Consider the following 17,475-nt stretch of genomic DNA (forward strand, 5'->3'; position numbering starts at 1 on the left):
AGGTGTCGCAGTAGATCCTGGCATGGGACAGTGAGCTCTTCGCTGAGAACGGTACATTTTGTCCTGGTTCCTGCTGCAAGTGTGCTCATTGGGGCTCTCGTGATGTGGATTCTGATGCAAGGAAGCTTCTGTGGTCTCTGATTGGAGCCCCAGGTCAGATCTGAGGCCGTCACCATTGCAGCCCTTTGGGTCGGCGAGATTGCTGAGTACCCTGTGGGCTGCAGCGGCTGCAGAGACCTAGGGGAACGGTGGCAGTTGTGAAAGTTAATAGGCCTCATTTCCGCCCTTGGCAGTTCCTGAATTGCAAGTCCTGTCACATGCTTGAGTCTTGGAGGGCGCCATGGACTGTGTTGTGGTGACAGGCCTGCATTGCTCCTGCAGGTTGACCAGAGGCCCAGAGAAGAATGGTTGTGCAGGTGAGGAAAAGCGCAGTGTGATTTGCTGGGATGTTATGACTGCTGAGGCTGCAGGCACTGTTGTTCTGTTTTCACTGATATAGTGTGGTCCTTTTGGCGCTGCCGTCAGCTGGGTACAGAGGAGAGGGCATTGCTGGTGCTTGGGAGGCTCGGTGATAGATGACCTTTGTGACCTTTGTGGCCTGATGCCAGAAAAAGGTCTTTCAAACTGTATCTTTGGTGCCTTGAAAAGTTGCAATAACGAGGCCTAGGAGCCAGCCCTGTGGGTAGTAATAAGGTACGTGCACATGCCCCTTGGCTCCACCGTTTAGCCCTTGGGACTGGAATTTGCAAGATGTATGAGTTCCTGAAGAATGGGGTCAGCCAGACGGCCAGATCCCACCCAGGTGTTCACCACCCTGGCAGTGATATATCAACCTTGGAAGACCAGGGTTGTGGTAGAGATCCGGCTTTGGTTGGCATACCAAGGCTGCTTCAATGTAGTAGCCATTGGCTCCCCTGACATGATGATGGGAAACCTGGCAAATCCAAGGTCTTCCCCTGCCTGTTTTTCTGGAGCCTTCCTGGAAGCAGCCTTAGTGATCTGTGAGCACTTGGTGGTCTGGCGTGGTGGAGATGAGGTGCCAGACGGAATGGCATAGTGTTGCGGTAATCAAAGCTACCTTCTTTCTGTGGGTCTTGCTGAGTGCTGATTGTCCTGGTGTGAGCAGAGCCGCTGGAGGCTTCTGATGTGGGTGAGTCACCCTGGTGGGCAGCAGGAGTTCAATTTGAACGAAGTCTTGCTTTGTGGAGGTGATGGAATTCCAGTTGTGCTATTTCAAATCCTGAAAGATGATGCTGTGAAAGTGCTGCACTCAATATGCCAGCAAATTTGGAAAACTCAGCAATGGCCATGGGACTGGAGAAGGTCAGTTTTCATTCCAATCCCAGAGACAGGCAATGCCAAAGAACACTCAAACTACCACACAATTGCACTCATCTCACACACTAGTAAAGTAATGCTCAAAATTCTCCAAGTCAGGCTTCAGCAGTACGTGAACTGTGATTTTCCTGATTTTCAAGCTGGTTTTAGAAAAGGCAGAGGAACCAGAGATCAAGTTGCCAACATCTGCTGGATCATCGAAAAACAAGAGTTCCAGAAAAACATCTATTTCTGCTTTATTGACTATGCCAAAGCCTTTGACTGTGTGGATCACAATAAACTGTGGAAAATTCTTCAAGATATGGGAATATCAGACCACCTGACCACCTCCTGAGAAACCTATATGCAGGTCAGGAACAACAGTTAGAACTGGACATGGAACAACAGACTGGTTCCAAATAGGAAAAGGAGTACATCAAGGCTTTATATTGTCACCCTGCTTATTTAACTTATATGCTGAATACATCATGAGAAACGCTGCGCTGGAGGACGAAGAAGCTGGAATCAAGATTGCCGGGAGAAATATCAGTAATCCCAGCTATGCAGGTGACACCACCCTTATGGTAGAAAGTGAAGAAGAACTAAAGAGCCTCTTGATGAAAGGGAAAGAGGAGAGTGTAAAAGTTGGCTTAAAGCTCAACATTCAGAAAACTAAGACCATGGCTTCCGTTCCCATCACTTCACGGCAAATAGATGGGGAAACAGTGGAAACAGTGGCTGACTTTATTTTTCTGGGCTCCAAAGTCACTGCAAATGGTGATTGCATGAAATTAAAAGATGCTTTCTGCTTGGAAGAAAAGTTATGGCCAACCTAGACAACATATCAAAAAGCAGAGACATTACTTTGCCAACAAATGTCTGTCTAGTCAAGGCTATGGTTTTTTCAGTGGTCACATATGGATGTGAGAGGTGGACCATAAAGAAAGCTGAGCCACGAAAAATTGATGCTTTTGAACTGTGGTGTTGGAGAACACTCTTGAGAGTCCCTTGGACTGCAAGGAGATCCAACCAGTCCATCCTAAAGGAGATCAGTCCTGGATGTTCATTGGCAGGACTGATGCTGAAGTTGAAACTCCAATACTTTGGCCACCTGATGCAAAGAGCTGACTCATTGGAAAAAACCCCAATGCTGGGAAAGATTGAAGGCAGGAGAAGAGGACAACAGAGGATGAGATGGTTGGATGGCATCACTGACGCAATGGACATGGGTTTGGGTGGACTCCGGGAGTTGGCGATGGCCAGGGAGGCCTGGTGTGCTGCAGTTCTTGGGGTCACAAAGAGTTGGACATGACTGAGCGACTGAACTGAACTGAACTGACTTGCTTTATGGGGACTTCCTCTAGGCTATGGTTGGCACCCAGGGCCCTGCAGGCTGTGAATCTGAGGATAATGTGGCCTAGAAAGGGGCCCCATTTCTGTGGGAGTGACCCCTGGGTCCTGGAACCCGAGGATAACCACCTCTTGTCTTGCAGTTTCCAGCACAGCCCCAGAGAGTGACTGGTTAATTGGACAGGAAGAGGCGCATGCCCTGTATTCTTTTGCTCTGCGAGGGTATGGTGGACTGTATCTGGCCCAAGGCCAAGTTAACCACACTCTAGGCCTTCTCTGGAAAGGTTCCTTTTTCGGGGAGGAGGTGGGACTTGTGGTAAGGACACCTGAGCTGTAATAGTGACTGGGATAGGGAAATTCACACAGGGTAAGGGACATTCACACGGATCCTCCGCAAGGTGACCTTGGGCGGTCTGGTTCCTGTGTTTTGCTCAAACAGCATGCGTCATGTAGATCGGTCATGTAGATCGCCCAGAGTCTATGTCAACAGCCCCTCAGTGAAATTTTAATTGGGGTTGGAGGAAGGTGCCAGGTGTCATCCCCCATTTTGTGGGAGGGTGGGAGGTCAGGGCTCACTGGAGCAGTCGTGCGTGCTCAGACATCAAGGCCTTTGCATAGGGGCTCTGAGACACGGAAATACACAAAGAGTTCCAGAGGCACACCCAGAATCCCGAGAGCACATCCTTGTTGGTACACTAGAACACAAGTACTCAGACCCACATCAAGTCCACCGAAACGCTTGCACACTCAGTCAGACAGACATCCACAATGACATGAACCTAACTTTCTGCACTCATGCCAACACATAGGTATCCAGTCGTACATAAGGGATACTACAGATGGGAAGCAGAAGAAGCCGTCCCTCAGGGAACCATGGGCATTGATACTGCTTAGCGAGAAGCTGGCTAACATCTGAAGCCTGCCTGTGCTTTCTGTCCCCTTGTCAGGTGAAGTTGTCAGGTATGGCTATCCATCACCGAGGAGACAAAGCCTCGCCCGTAAGGCGGTTACTCGAGGTGCAGGGGAGTCCAGCAAAAAGTGTCATGGGGCCCATGTAGCTGCCTGTTCTTTTTCGATCACCAACCATGGTATGCCTTCCCTTGCCCAAAGACTTGTCATGGATTTTGGCTTTCCTAGGACTCCCTGAGTGGCTGTACATATGGAGGGACCATTACTCTTGCTGAGAAGGCTGGGGGATCTGAGTTCCCAAAACTGCTGGTCACGGGCTCCTCCTGGGAATGGTACTGCCTGCCCTGTGGAGGTGGGGAGCGAGCCAGGACGTGCTCTGATCAATGATGACACCCTCTAATGCATTCCTTGCAAAACCTGAACAACATGAGTAAGAACTCACTACCGTCTCCTCACGGAAACTGAGGCCCAGCACGTTGCCTTCTGTGGGCTTAATGGTGGGGAGGTTAGCAAGTGGGCTTCTCTGACTGTCACACACATGCATGGGGGAGCAAGGCCACCAAAATTTTGGAGGCTCCCATCTGAGGGTGGGCCGTGCACAGATGTTCAAGCGGCCTTCTGGAATGTGGGGTCCCTGGTTAAGGGCACTGAGGAGCAGAAGAGACATCTGGCTTGTGCAGAGGTGGTAGCTGTGGCAGTAGGTCCTGGCATGGGACAGTGAGCTCTTCGCTGAGAACGGTGCAATCTGTCCTGGTTCCTGCTGCAAGTGTGCTCATTGGGGCTCTCGTGATGTGGATTCTGATGCAAGCACACTTCCGTGGTCTCTGACTGGAGGCCCAGGTGAGATCTGAGGCCGTCGCCATTGCGGCCCTTTGGGTCGGCGAGATTGCTGAGTACCCTGTGGGCTGCAGCGGCTGCAGAGACCTAGGGGAACGGTGGCAGTTGTGAAAGTTAATAGTCCTCCTTTCTGCCCTTGGCAGTTCCTGAATTGCAAGTCCTGTCACATACTTGAGTCTTGGAGGGCGCCATGTACTGTGTTGTGGTGACAGGCCTGCATTGCTCCTGCAGGTTGACGAGAGGCCCAGAGAAGAATGGTTGTGCAGGTGAGAAAATGCGCAGTGTGATTTGCTGGGATGTTATGACTGCTGAGGCTGCAGGCACTGTCGTTCTGTTTTCAGTGATATAGTGTGGTCCTTTTGGCGCTGCCGTCAGCTGGGTACAGAGGACAGGGCATTGCTGGTGCTTGGGAGGCCGGGGTTAGGTGACCTTTGTGTCCTTGGTGGCCTGCTGCCTGTAGAAGGACTCCCCAAGGGTTTCTTTGGTGCCTTGAAGAGTTGCAGTAACAGAGGCCAAGCAACCAGCCCTGTGGGTTGTTTTGTGTTGTGCTCACATGCCCCTTGGTCGCCATTTGTCCCCTGGGCCTGGAATTACCCAGGTCCCCTAAGGTTGGGGCCACTCAGCCGGCCCTGATAGCACCAATGTGTTCGCGCCCCTAGCAATGAAGCATCAATCTTGGAGGCCCGTGCTTCTGGAAGAGATGGGTCATTGGTTGGTATACCCACTCTGCCTCACTGTAGGAGCCAGCAGCTCCCATGGTGCTATGGCAGAGACCTGTGGCATCCAAGGTCTTCCCCTGACAGGTCTTCTGAAGAATACATGAAAGCATCCTTACTGATGTGTATCCACTTGGTCATTTTGCAAACCTTCATCCTGTGGGTCTTCCTGCTTGCTGATTGGCCCTGTGTGTGCCGAGTCCTTGGACGCCTCAGATTTGGGTGAGGGATCCTTGAGGCAGGAGCAGTTCAATGTGAACCACGCCCTGCATTATGGCAGCTTTCTCTAGGGTGTGGTCAGTAACCTGGTCCCTACAGGGTGTGGATCTGCGGAATATCTAGCCAGGAAAGGGGTCCTCTTTCTGTCGGAGTGAGCCCTGGATCCTGGTACCTGAGGAAGTCCAGGTCCCATCCTCACTTTCGTGCAGAGGGAGCACAGTGATAGGACTGACTGGCAGGAAGAGACACATGCCTTGATTTCTCTTCCTATCCGAGGGTGCGCTGGGCCGTATCTGCCCTAGTGCCAAGTTCACCGTACTGTGTAGTTGTCTGGGAAATTTTTCTGTTTCGGGTGGAGGTGAACCTTGTGACAAGGACCCCTGAGCTGTAGTAGTAGCTACAGTCTCAGGGTCCGTGGCATTCACACAGACGCTCCGCAAGGTGGCCTTGGGCGGTCAGGTCTCTGTACTTTGGCCAGAGATCATGGGTCATGGAGACTGGGAGCCTAGAGCCTATGTCAACAGACCCTCAGTGAAATTTTGCATGGGGCTGAAGGAAGATGCCAGGTGTCATCCCCCATTTCGTGGGAGGACAGGAGGTCAGGGCTCCATGAAGACGGCATGCATGTTCAGACGGCAGGGCCTTTCCATGCGGGCTGTGAGACTTGGCTACCCGGACCTATTTCTGGACACACAGCCAAATTGCCGAGAGTGAATTCTTGTTGGTACACCGGGACACAGGCACTCAAGCCCACATCGAATTCCCTGCCACCCATGCATGCTTAGTCAGAAAGATCCCCACATGACCTTGAGCCTAATTTGCTGCGTTCTTTTGAAAGGTAGGTAACCAGTTGTCTGTAAGTGATCAGTGTAGTTGGGTTGCAGATACAGGCCTTCCCCCAATGAAACACCTGCATCAGTGTTACTCAGTGAGAGACCAAGTAGACACCTCAAGTGTTTCTGTGCTTTCTGTCCCCTTGTCAGGCGCAGTTGCCAGATATGGCTGTCCATCACCCAGGAGACGAAGGCCCGCCCATGAGGCAGTGGCTCGAGGTGCAAGGGAGTCCGGCAATAAGTGCGGTGGCCCAGTTGTTTTTGGATCACCGAGCACGGTACGGCTTCTCCTGCCCCAAGACGTGTCGTGAATTTCAGGTTTCCTGGCACTGCCTGAGTGGCTGTGCGACAGAGGGACCGTTCCTCTTGCTGAGAAGCCTGGGGGCTCTGAGTTGCCCGGGCTGATGGAGGACTCCCAGGTCACTGGCTCCTCCTGGGAGCGGCGCTGCCTGCCCTGTGGAGGTGGGGAGCAAGCCAGCACGTGCTCGGATCGATGACGACACCCTCTCATGCATTCCTTGGAAAATCTGAACAACATGAGTGAGAACTCACTACCGTCTCCTCATCGAAACTGAGGTCCAGCACGTTGCCTTCCGTGGGCTTAGGGGTGGGTAGGTTAGCAAGAGGGCTTCTCTGACGGTGTAAGACACATGCATGGGGTAGCCAGGTCACCAGCAGTTGCGAGGCTCCCATCTGAGGGTGGGCCGTGTACAGATGTTCGAGCGGCCTTCTTGGATGTGGGGTATGGTGAAGGGCACTGAGGAGCAGAAGAGGCATCCGGCTTGTCAGGAGGTGGTAGGTGTCGCAGTAGATCCTGGCATGGGACAGTGAGCTCTTCGTTGAGAACGGTGCATTTTGTCCTGGTTCCTGCTGCAAGTGTGCTCACTGGGGCTCTCGTGATGTGGATTCTGATGCAAGGAAGCTTCCGTGGTCTCTGATTGGAGCCCCAGGTGAGATCTGAGGCCGTCGCCATTGCGGCCCTTTGGGTCGGCGAGATTGCTGAGTACCCTGTGGGCTGCAGCGGCTGCAGAGATCTAGGGGATCGGTGGCAGTTGTGAAAGGTAATAGACCTCATTTCTGCCCTTGGCAGTTCCTGAATTGCAAGTCCTGTCACCTGCTTGAGTCTTGGAGGGCGCCATGGACTGTGTTGTGGTGACAGGCCTGCATTGCTCCTGCAGGTTGACCAGAGGCCCAGAGAAGAATGGTTGTGCAGGTGAGGAAAAGCGCAGTGTGATTTGCTGGGATGTTATGACTGCTGAGGCTGCAGGCACTGTCGTTCTGTTTTCAGTGATATAGTGTGGTCCTTTTGGCGCTGCCGTCAGCTGGGTACAGAGGAGAGGGCATTGCTGGTGCTTGGGAGGCTCAGTGATAGGTGACCTTTGTGTCCTTGGTGGCCTGCTGCCAGTAGAAGGACTCCCCAAGGGTTTCTTTGGTGCCTTGAAGAGTTGCAGTAACAGAGGCCAAGCACCCAGCCCTGTGGGTAGTTCTGTGCTGTGCTCACATGCCCCTTGGTCGCCATTTGTCCCCTGGGCCTGGAATTACCCAGGTTCCCTAAGGTTGGGGCCACTCAGCCGGCCCTGATAGCACCAATGTGTTCGCCCCCCTGTCAATGAAGCATCAATCTTGGAGGCCCGTGCTTCTGGAAGAGATGGGTCATTGGTTGGTATACCCACTCTGCCTCACTGTAGGAGCCAGCAGCTCCCATGGTGCTATGGCAGAGACCTGTGGCATCCAAGGTCTTCCCCTGACAGGTCTTCTGAAGAATACATGAAAGCATCCTTACTGATGTGTATCCACTTGGTCATTTTGCAAACCTTCATCCTGTGGGTCTTCCTGCTTGCTGATTGGCCCTGTGTGTGCCAAGTCCTTGGACGCCTCAGATTTGGGTGAGGGATCCTTGAGGCAGGAGCAATTCAATGTGAACCACGCCCTGCATTATGGCAGCTTTCTCTAGGGTGTGGTCAGTAACCTGGTCCCTACAGGGTGTGGATCTGCGGAATATCTAGCCAGGAAAGGGGTCCTCTTTCTGTCGGAGTGAGCCCTGTATCCTGGTACCTGAGGAAGTCCAGGTCCCATCCTCACTTTCGAGCAGAGGGAGCACAGTGATTGGACTGACTGGCAGGAAGAGACGCATGCCTTGATTTCTCTTCCTATCCGAGGGTGCGCTGGGCCGTATCTGCCCTAGTGCCAAGTTCACCGTACTGTGTAGTTGTCTGGGAAATTTTTCTGTTTCGGGTGGAGGTGAACCTTGTGACAAGGACCCCTGAGCTGTAGTAGTAGCTACAGTCTCAGGGTCCGTGGCATTCACACAGACGCTCCGCAAGGTGGCCTTGGGCGGTCAGGTCTCTGTACTTTGGCCAGAGATCATGGGTCATGGAGACTGGGAGCCTAGAGCCTATGTCAACAGCCCCTCAGTGAAATTTTGCATGGGGCTGAAGGAAGATGCCAGGTGTCATCCCCCATTTCGTGGGAGGACAGGAGGTCAGGGCTCCATGAAGACGGCATGCATGTTCAGACGGCAGGGCCTTTCCATGCGGGCTGTGAGACTTGGCTACCCGGACGTATTTCTGGACACACAGCCAAATTGCCGAGAGTGCATTCTTGTTGGTACACCGGGACACAGGCACTCAAGCCCACATCGAATTCCCTGCCACCCATGCATGCTTAGTCAGAAAGATCCCCACATGACCTTGAGCCTAATTTGCTGCGTTCTTTTGAAAGGTAGGTAACCAGTTGTCTGTAAGTGATCAGTGTAGTTGGGTTGCAGATACAGGCCTTCCCCCAATGAAACACCTGCATCAGTGTTACTCAGTGAGAGACCAAGTAGACACCTCAAGTGTTTCTGTGCTTTCTGTCCCCTTGTCAGGCGCAGTTGCCAGATATGGCTGTCCATCACCCAGGAGACGAAGGCCCGCCCATGAGGCAGTGGCTCGAGGTGCAAGGGAGTCCGGCAAAAAGTGCGGCGGCCCAGTTCTTTTTGGATCACCGAGCACGGTACGGCTTCTCCTGCCCCAAGACGTGTCGTGAATTTCAGGTTTCCTGGCACTGCCTGAGTGGCTGTATGTACGGAGGGACCGTTCCTCTTGCTGAGAAGCCTGGGGGCTCTGAGTTGCCCCGGCTGCTGGAGGACTCCCAGGTCACTGGCTCCTCCTGGGAGCGGCGCTGCCTGCCCTGTGGAGGTGGGGAGCAAGCCAGCACGTGCTCGGATCGATGACGACACCCTCTCATGCATTCCTTGGAAAATCTGAACAACATGAGTGAGAACTCACTACCGTCTCCTCATCGAAACTGAGGTCCAGCACGTTGCCTTCCGTGGGCTTAGGGGTGGGTAGGTTAGCAAGAGGGCTTCTCTGACGGTGTAAGACACATGCATGGGGTAGCCAGGTCACCAGCAGTTGCGAGGCTCCCATCTGAGGGTGGGCCGTGTACAGATGTTCGAGCGGCCTTCTTGGATGTGGGGTATGGTGAAGGGCACTGAGGAGCAGAAGAGGCATCCGGCTTGTCAGGAGGTGGTAGGTGTCGCAGTAGATCCTGGCATGGGACAGTGAGCTCTTCGTTGAGAACGGTGCATTTTGTCCTGGTTCCTGCTGCAAGTGTGCTCACTGGGGCTCTCGTGATGTGGATTCTGATGCAAGGAAGCTTCCGTGGTCTCCGATTGGAGCCCCAGGTGAGATCTGAGGCCGTCGCCATTGCGGCCCTTTGGGTCGGCGAGATTGCTGAGTACCCTGTGGGCTGCAGCGGCTACAGAGACCTAGGGGATCGGTGGCAGTTGTGAAAGGTAATAGACCTCATTTCTGCCCTTGGCAGTTCCTGAATTGCAAGTCCTGTCACCTGCTTGAGTCTTGGAGGGCGCCATGGACTGTGTTGTGGTGACAGGCCTGCATTGCTCCTGCAGGTTGACCAGAGGCCCAGAGAAGAATGGTTGTGCAGGTGAGGAAAAGCGCAGTGTGATTTGCTGGGATGTTATGACTGCTGAGGCTGCAGGCACTGTCGTTCTGTTTTCAGTGATATAGTGTGGTCCTTTTGGCGCTGCCGTCAGCTGGGTACAGAGGAGAGGGCATTGCTGGTGCTTGGGAGGCTCAGTGATAGGTGACCTTTGTGTCCTTGGTGGCCTGCTGCCTGTAGAAGGACTCCCCAAGGGTTTCTTTGGTGCCTTGAAGAGTTGCAGTAACAGAGGCCAAGCACCCAGCCCTGTGGGTAGTTCTGTGCTGTGCTCACATGCCCCTTGGTCGCCATTTGTCCCCTGGGCCTGGAATTACCCAGGTTCCCTAAGGTTGGGGCCACTCAGCCGGCCCTGATAGCACCAATGTGTTCGCCCCCCTGGCAATGAAGCATCAATCTTGGTGGCCCGTGGTTCTGGAATTGATGGGTCATTGGTTGGCATCCCCACGCTGCCTCACTGTAGGAGCCAGCAGCTCCCATGGCGCTACGGCAGAGACCTGTGCATCCAAGGTCTTCCCCTGACAGGTCTTCTGAAGAATACATGAAAGCATCCTTAGTGATGTGTATCCACTTGGTCATTTTGCAAACCTTCATCCTGTGGGTCTTCCTGCTTGCTGATTGGCCCTGTGTGTGCCGAGTCCTTGCACGCCTCAGATTTGGGTGAGGGATCCTTGAGGCAGGAGCAGTTCAATGTGAACCACGCCCTGCATTATGGCAGCTTTCTCTAGGGTGTGGTCAGTAACCTGGTCCCTACAGGGTGTGGATCTGCGGATAATCTAGCCAGGAAAGGGGTCCTCTTTCTGTCGGAGTGAGCCCTGTATCCTGGTACCTGAGGAAGTCCAGGTCCCATCCTCACTTTCGTGCAGAGGGAGCACAGTGATTGGACTGACTGGCAGGAAGAGACACATGCCTTGATTTCTCTTCCTATCCGAGGGTGCGCTGGGCCGTATCTGCCCTAGTGACAAGTTCACCATACTGTGTAGTTGTCTGGGAAATTTTTCTGTTTCGGGTGGAGGTGAACCATGTGACAAGGACCCCTGAGCTGTCGTAATAGCTACAGTCTCAGGGTCCGTGGCATTCACACAGACGCTCCGCAAGGTGGCCTTGGGCGGTCAGGTCTCTGTGCTTTGGCCAGAGAACCTGGGTCATGGAGATTGGGAGCCTAGAGCCTATGTCAACAAGCCCTCAGTGAAATTTTGCATGGGGCAGAAAGAAGATGCCAGGTGTCATCCCCCATTTCGTGGATTGACAGGAGTCTGGGCTCCATGAAGACGACATGCGTGTTCAGACTGCAGGGCCTTTCCATGCGGGCTGTGAGACTTGGCTACCCGGACCTATTTCTGGACACAGAGCCAAATTGCCGAGAGTGCATTCTTGTTGGTACACCGGGACACAGACACTCACGTCCACATCGAATCCCCTGCCACCCATGCATGCTGAGTCTGAAAGACCCCCACATGACGTTGAGCCTAGTTTTGTGCACTCTTTTGAAAGGTAGGTAACCCGTTTTCTGTATGGGATCGATCTAGTTGGGTTGCAGATACAGGCCTTCCCCCAGTGAAGCATCTGCATCAGTGTTACTCAGTGAGAGACCAAGTAGACACCTCAAGTGTTTCTGTGCTTTCTGTCCCCTTGTCAGGTGCAGTTGCCAGATATGGCTGTCCATCACCCAGGAACCTAAGGCCCGCCCATGAGGCAGTGGCTCGAGGTGCAAGGGAATCCGGCAAGAAGTGGGGTAGCCCAGGTTTCTGCCAGTTCTTTTTCGATCACCGAGCACGGTACGGCTTCTCTTGCCCCCAGATATGTCGGGAATTTCAGGTTTCATGGCACTGCCTTAGTGGCTGTACATACAGAGGGACCGTTCCTCTCCTGGGGGCTCTGAGTTGCCCCGGCTACTGGAGGACTCCCAGGTCACTGGCTCCTCCTGGGAGCGGCGCTGCCTGCCCTGTGGATGTGGGGCGTGAGCCAGCACGTGCTCGGATCGATGACGACACCCTCTCATGCATTCCTTGGAAATCTGAACAACATGAGTGAGAACTCACTACCGTCTCCTCATCGAAACTGAGGTCCAGCACGTTGCCTTCCGTGGGCTTAAGGGGTGGGTAGGTTAGCAAGAGGGCTTCTCTGACTGTCACACACATGCATGGGGGAGCCAGGTCACCAACATTTTCGAGGCTCCCATCGGAGGGTGGTTCGGCAAAGATGTTCGAGCGGCCTTCTTGGAATGTGGGGTCCCTGGTAATGGGCACAGAGGAGCAAAAGAGGCTTCCGGCTTGTCAGGAGGTGGTAGATGTCGCAGTAGATCCTGGCATGGGACAGTGAGCTCTTCGCTGAGAACGGTGCATTTTGACCTGGTTCCTGCTGCAAATGTGCTCATTGGGGCTCTTGTGATGCGGATTCTGATGCAAGGACGCTTCTGTGGTCTCTGATTGGAGCCCCAGGTCCATTCTGAGGCCGTCGCCATTGCGGCCCTTTGGGTCGGCGAGATTGCTGAGTACCTTGTGTGCTGCAGCGCCTGCAGAGACCTAGGGGAACGGTGCGAGTTGTGAAAGTTAATAGTCCTCCTTTCTGCCCTTGGCAGTTACCGATTTGCAAGTCCTGTCACCTGCTTGAGTCTTGGAGGGCGCCATGGACTGTGTCGTGGTGACAGGCCTGCATTGCTCCTGCAGGTTGACCAGAGGCCCAGAGAAGAATGGTTGTGCAGGTGAGGAAAAGCGCAGTGTGATTTGCTGGGATGTTATGACTGCTGAGGCTGCAGGCACTGTCGTTCTGTTTTCAGTGATATAGTGTGGTCCTTTTGGCGCTGCCGTCAGCTGGGTACAGAGGAGAGGGCATTGCTGGTGCTTGGGAGGCTCGGTGATAGGTGACCTTTGTGTCCTTGGTGGCCTGCTGCCAGTAGAAGGACTCCCCAAGGGTTTCTTTGGTGCCTTGAAGAGTTGCAGTAACAGAGGCCAAGTAACCAGCCCTGTGGGTAGTTCTGTGCTGTGCTCACATGCGCCTTGGTCGCCATTTGTCCCCTGGGCTTGGAATTACCCAGGTTCCCTAAGGTTGGGGCCACTCAGCCGGCCCTGATAGCACCAATGTGTTCGCCCCCCTGGCAATGAAGCGTCAAACTTGGAGGCCCGAGGTTCTGCAAGAGATGGGTCACTGGTTTGCATCCCCACGCTGCCTCACGGTAGGAGCCAGCAGCTCCCATGGCGCTACGGCAGAGACCTGTGGCATCCAAGGTCTTCCCCTGACAGGTCCTCTGAAGAATACATGAAAGCATCCTTAGTGATGTGTATGCACTTGGTCATTTTGCCAACCTTCATCCTGTGGGTCTTCCTGCTTGCTGATTGGCCCTGTGTGTGCCGAGGCCTTGTACGCCTCAGATTTGGGTGAGGGATCCTTGAGGCAGGAGCAGATCAATGTGAACCACGCCCTGCATTATGGCATCTTCCTCTAGGATGTGGTCAGTAACCTGGTCCCTACAGGGTGTGGATCTGAGGATAATCTAGACAGGAAATGGGTCCTGTTTCTGTGGGAGTGAGCCCTGGATCCTGGTACCTGAGGAAGTCCGGGTCCCATCCTGACTTTCGGGGAGAGGCCGCCCAGTGATTGGACTGACTGGCAGGAAGAGACGCATGCCTTGATTTCTCTTCCTATCCGAGGGTGCGCTGGGCCGTATCTGCCCTAGTGCCAAGTTCACCGTACTGTGTAGTCGTCTGGGAAATTTTTCTGTTTCGGGTGGAGGTGAACCTTGTGACAAGGACCCCTGAGCTGTAGTAGTAGCTACAGTCTCAGGGTCCGTGGCATTCACACAGACGCTCCGCAAGGTGGCCTTGGGCGGTCAGGTCTCTGTGCTTTGGCCAGAGATCATGGGTCATGGAGACTGGGAGCCTAGAGCCTATGTCAACGGCCCCTCAGTGAAATTTTGCATGGGGCTGAAGGAAGATGCCAGGTGTCATCCCCCATTTCGTGGGAGGACAGGAGGTCAGGGCTCCATGAAGACGGCATGCGTGTTCAGACGGCAGGGCCTTTCCACGCGGGCTGTGAGACTTGGCTGCCCGGACCTATTTCTGGACACACAGCCAAAATGCCGAGAGTGCATTCTTGTTGGTAAACCGGGACACAGGCACTGAAGGCCACCTGGAATCCCCTGCCACCCATGCATGCTGAGTCAGAAAGACCCCCTGATGACCTTGAGCCTAATTTGCTGCGCTCTTTTGAAAGGTAGGTAACCAGTTGTCTGTAAGTGATCAGTGTAGTTGGGTTGCAGATACAGGCCTTCCCCCAATGAAACACCTGCATCAGTGTTACCCAGTGAGAGACCAAGTAGACACCTCAAGTGTTTCTGTGCTTTCTGTCCCCTTGTCAGGCGCAGTTGCCAGATATGGCTGTCCATCACCCAGGAGACGAAGGCCCGCCCATGAGGCAGTGGCTCGAGGTGCAAGGGAGTCCGGCAAGAAGTGCGGCGGCCCAGTTGTTTTTGGATCACCGAGCACGGTACGGCTTCTCCTGCCCCAAGACGTGTCGTGAATTTCAGGTTTCCTGGCACTGCCTGAGTGGCTGTATGTACGGAGGGACCGTTCCTCTTGCTGAGAAGCCTGGGGGCTCTGAGTTGCCCCGGCTGCTGGAGGACTCCCAGGTCACTGGCTCCTCCTGGGAGCGGCGCTGCCTGCCCTGTGGAGGTGGGGAGCAAGCCAGCACGTGCTCGGATCGATGACGACACCCTCTCATGCATTCCTTGGAAAATCTGAACAACATGAGTGAGAACTCACTACCGTCTCCTCATCGAAACTGAGGTCCAGCACGTTGCCTTCCGTGGGCTTAGGGGTGGGTAGGTTAGCAAGAGGGCTTCTCTGACGGTGTAAGACACATGCATGGGGTAGCCAGGTCACCAGCAGTTGCGAGGCTCCCATCTGAGGGTGGGCCGTGTACAGATGTTCGAGCGGCCTTCTTGGATGTGGGGTATGGTGAAGGGCACTGAGGAGCAGAAGAGGCATCCGGCTTGTCAGGGGGTGGTAGGTGTCGCAGTAGATCCTGGCATGGGACAGTGAGCTCTTCGTTGAGAACGGTGCATTTTGTCCTGGTTCCTGCTGCAAGTGTGCTCACTGGGGCTCTCGTGATGTGGATTCTGATGCAAGGAAGCTTCCGTGGTCTCCGATTGGAGCCCCAGGTGAGATCTGAGGCCGTCGCCATTGCGGCCCTTTGGGTCGGCGAGATTGCTGAGTACCCTGTGGGCTGCAGCGGCTGCAGAGACCTAGGGGAACGGTGGCAGTTGTGAAAGTTAATAGTCCTCCTTTCTGCCCTTGGCAGTTCCTGAATTGCAAGTCCTGTCACCTGCTTGAGTCTTGGAGGGCGCCATGGACTGTGTCGTGGTGACAGGCCTGCATTGCTCCTGCAGGTTGACCAGAGGCCCAGAGAAGAATGGTTGTGCAGGTGAGGAAAAGCGCAGTGTGATTTGCTGGGATGTTATGACTGCTGAGGCTGCAGGCACTGTCGTTCTGTTTTCAGTGATATAGTGTGGTCCTTTTGGCGCTGCCGTCAGCTGGGTACAGAGGAGAGGGCATTGCTGGTGCTTGGGAGGCTCGGTGATAGGTGACCTTTGTGTCCTTGGTGGCCTGCTGCCAGTAGAAGGACTCCCCAAGGGTTTCTTTGGTGCCTTGAAGAGTTGCAGTAACAGAGGCCAAGCAACCAGCCCTGTGGGTTGTTCTGTGTTGTGCTCACATGCCCCTTGGTCGCCATTTGTCCCCTGGGCCTGGAATTACCCAGGTTCCCTAAGGTTGGGGCCACTCTGCCGGCCCTGAGCGCAGAAATGTGTTCGCCCCCCTGGCAATGAAGCATCAACCTTGGAGGCCCGTGGTTCTGGAAGAGATGGGTCATTGGTTGGCATCCCCACGGTGCCTCACTGTAGGAGCCAGCAGCTCCCATGGCGCTACGGCAGAGACCTGTGGCATCCAAGGTCTTCCCCTGACAGGTCTTCTGAAGAATACATGAAAGCATCCTTAGTGATGTGTATGCACTTGGTCATTTTGCCAACCTTCATCCTGTGGGTCTTCCTGCTTGCTGATTGGCCCTGTGTGTGCCGAGGCCTTGGACGCCTCAGATTTGGGTGAGAGACCCTTGAGGCAGGAGCAGTTCAATGTGAACCACGCCCTGCATTATGGCAGCTTTCTCTAGGGTGTGGTCAGTAACCTGGTCCCTGCAGCGTGTAGATCTGAGGATAATCTAGCCAGGAAAGGGGTCCTCTTTCTGTGGGAGTGAGCCCTGGATCCTGGTACCTGAGGAAGTCCGGGTCCCATCCTCACTTTCGGGCAGAGGCCGCCCAGTGATTGGACTGACTGGCAGGAAGAGACGCATGCCTTGATTTCTCTTCCTATCCGAGGGTGCGCTGGGCCGTATCTGCCCTAGTGCCAAGTTCACCGTACTGTGTAGTCGTCTGGGAAATTTTTCTGTTTCGGGTGGAGGTGACCCTTGTGACAAGGACCCCTGAGCTGTAGTAGTAGCTACAGTCTCAGGGTCCGTGGCATTCACACAGACGCTCCGCAAGGTGGCCTTGGGCGGTCAGGTCTCTGTGCTTTGGCCAGAGATCATGGGTCATGGAGACTGGGAGCCTAGAGCCTATGTCAACAGCCCCTCAGTGAAATTTTGCATGGGGCTGAAGGAAGATGCCAGGTGTCATCCCCCATTTCGTGGGAGGACAGGAGGTCAGGGCTCCATGAAGACGGCATGCGTGTTCAGACGGCAGGGCCTTTCCATGCGGGCTGTGAGACTTGGCTACCCGGACCTATTTCTGGACACAGAGCCAAATTGCCGAGAGTGCATTCTTGTTGGTACACCGGGACACAGGCCCTCAAGGCCACCTGGAATCCCCTGCCACCCATGCATGCTGAGTCAGAAAGACCCCCTGATGACCTTGAGCCTAATTTGCTGCGCTCTTTTCAAAGGTAGGTAACCAGTTGTCTGTAAGTGATCAGTGTAGTTGGGTTGCAGATACAGGCCTTCCCCCAATGAAACACCTGCATCAGTGTTACTCAGTGAGAGACCAAGTAGACACCTCAAGTGTTTCTGTGCTTTCTGTCCCCTTGTCAGGCGCAGTTGCCAGATATGGCTGTCCATCACCCAGGAGACGAAGGCCCGCCCATGAGGCAGTGGCTCGAGGTGCAAGGGAGTCCGGCAAGAAGTGCGGCGGCCCAGTTGTTTTTGGATCACCGAGCACGGTACGGCTTCTCCTGCCCCAAGACGTGTCGTGAATTTCAGGTTTCCTGGCACTGCCTGAGTGGCTGTATGTACGGAGGGACCGTTCCTCTTGCTGAGAAGCCTGGGGGCTCTGAGTTGCCCCGGCTGCTGGAGGACTCCCAGGTCACTGG

General features: G+C 54.3%; 5 non-coding genes across 5 annotated transcripts; all 5 read left to right on the forward strand.

The window, feature by feature from the left end:
* The first annotated feature begins 3,953 nt into the window (after positions 1 to 3,953).
* LOC136147645 (small nucleolar RNA SNORD116) lies at positions 3,954 to 4,046 on the forward strand. The gene has a single exon (XR_010659306.1). It is a non-coding gene; the product is annotated as a small nucleolar RNA SNORD116 (small nucleolar RNA).
* A 2,622-nt stretch (positions 4,047 to 6,668) lies between these two features.
* On the forward strand, positions 6,669 to 6,761 carry LOC136147575 (small nucleolar RNA SNORD116). Its single transcript, XR_010659241.1, has one exon. It is a non-coding gene; the product is annotated as a small nucleolar RNA SNORD116 (small nucleolar RNA).
* Positions 6,762 to 9,385: 2,624 nt separating this feature from the next.
* LOC136147576 (small nucleolar RNA SNORD116) lies at positions 9,386 to 9,478 on the forward strand. The gene has a single exon (XR_010659242.1). It is a non-coding gene; the product is annotated as a small nucleolar RNA SNORD116 (small nucleolar RNA).
* Positions 9,479 to 12,101: 2,623 nt separating this feature from the next.
* Positions 12,102 to 12,193, forward strand: LOC136147571 (small nucleolar RNA SNORD116). Its single transcript, XR_010659237.1, has one exon. It is a non-coding gene; the product is annotated as a small nucleolar RNA SNORD116 (small nucleolar RNA).
* A 2,625-nt stretch (positions 12,194 to 14,818) lies between these two features.
* LOC136147577 (small nucleolar RNA SNORD116) lies at positions 14,819 to 14,911 on the forward strand. Its single transcript, XR_010659243.1, has one exon. It is a non-coding gene; the product is annotated as a small nucleolar RNA SNORD116 (small nucleolar RNA).
* Positions 14,912 to 17,475: the final 2,564 nt, after the last annotated feature.

Source organism: Muntiacus reevesi, chromosome 15 (genome assembly GCF_963930625.1).
Source record: "Muntiacus reevesi chromosome 15, mMunRee1.1, whole genome shotgun sequence".
NCBI classification, from domain to species: domain Eukaryota; kingdom Metazoa; phylum Chordata; class Mammalia; order Artiodactyla; family Cervidae; genus Muntiacus; species Muntiacus reevesi.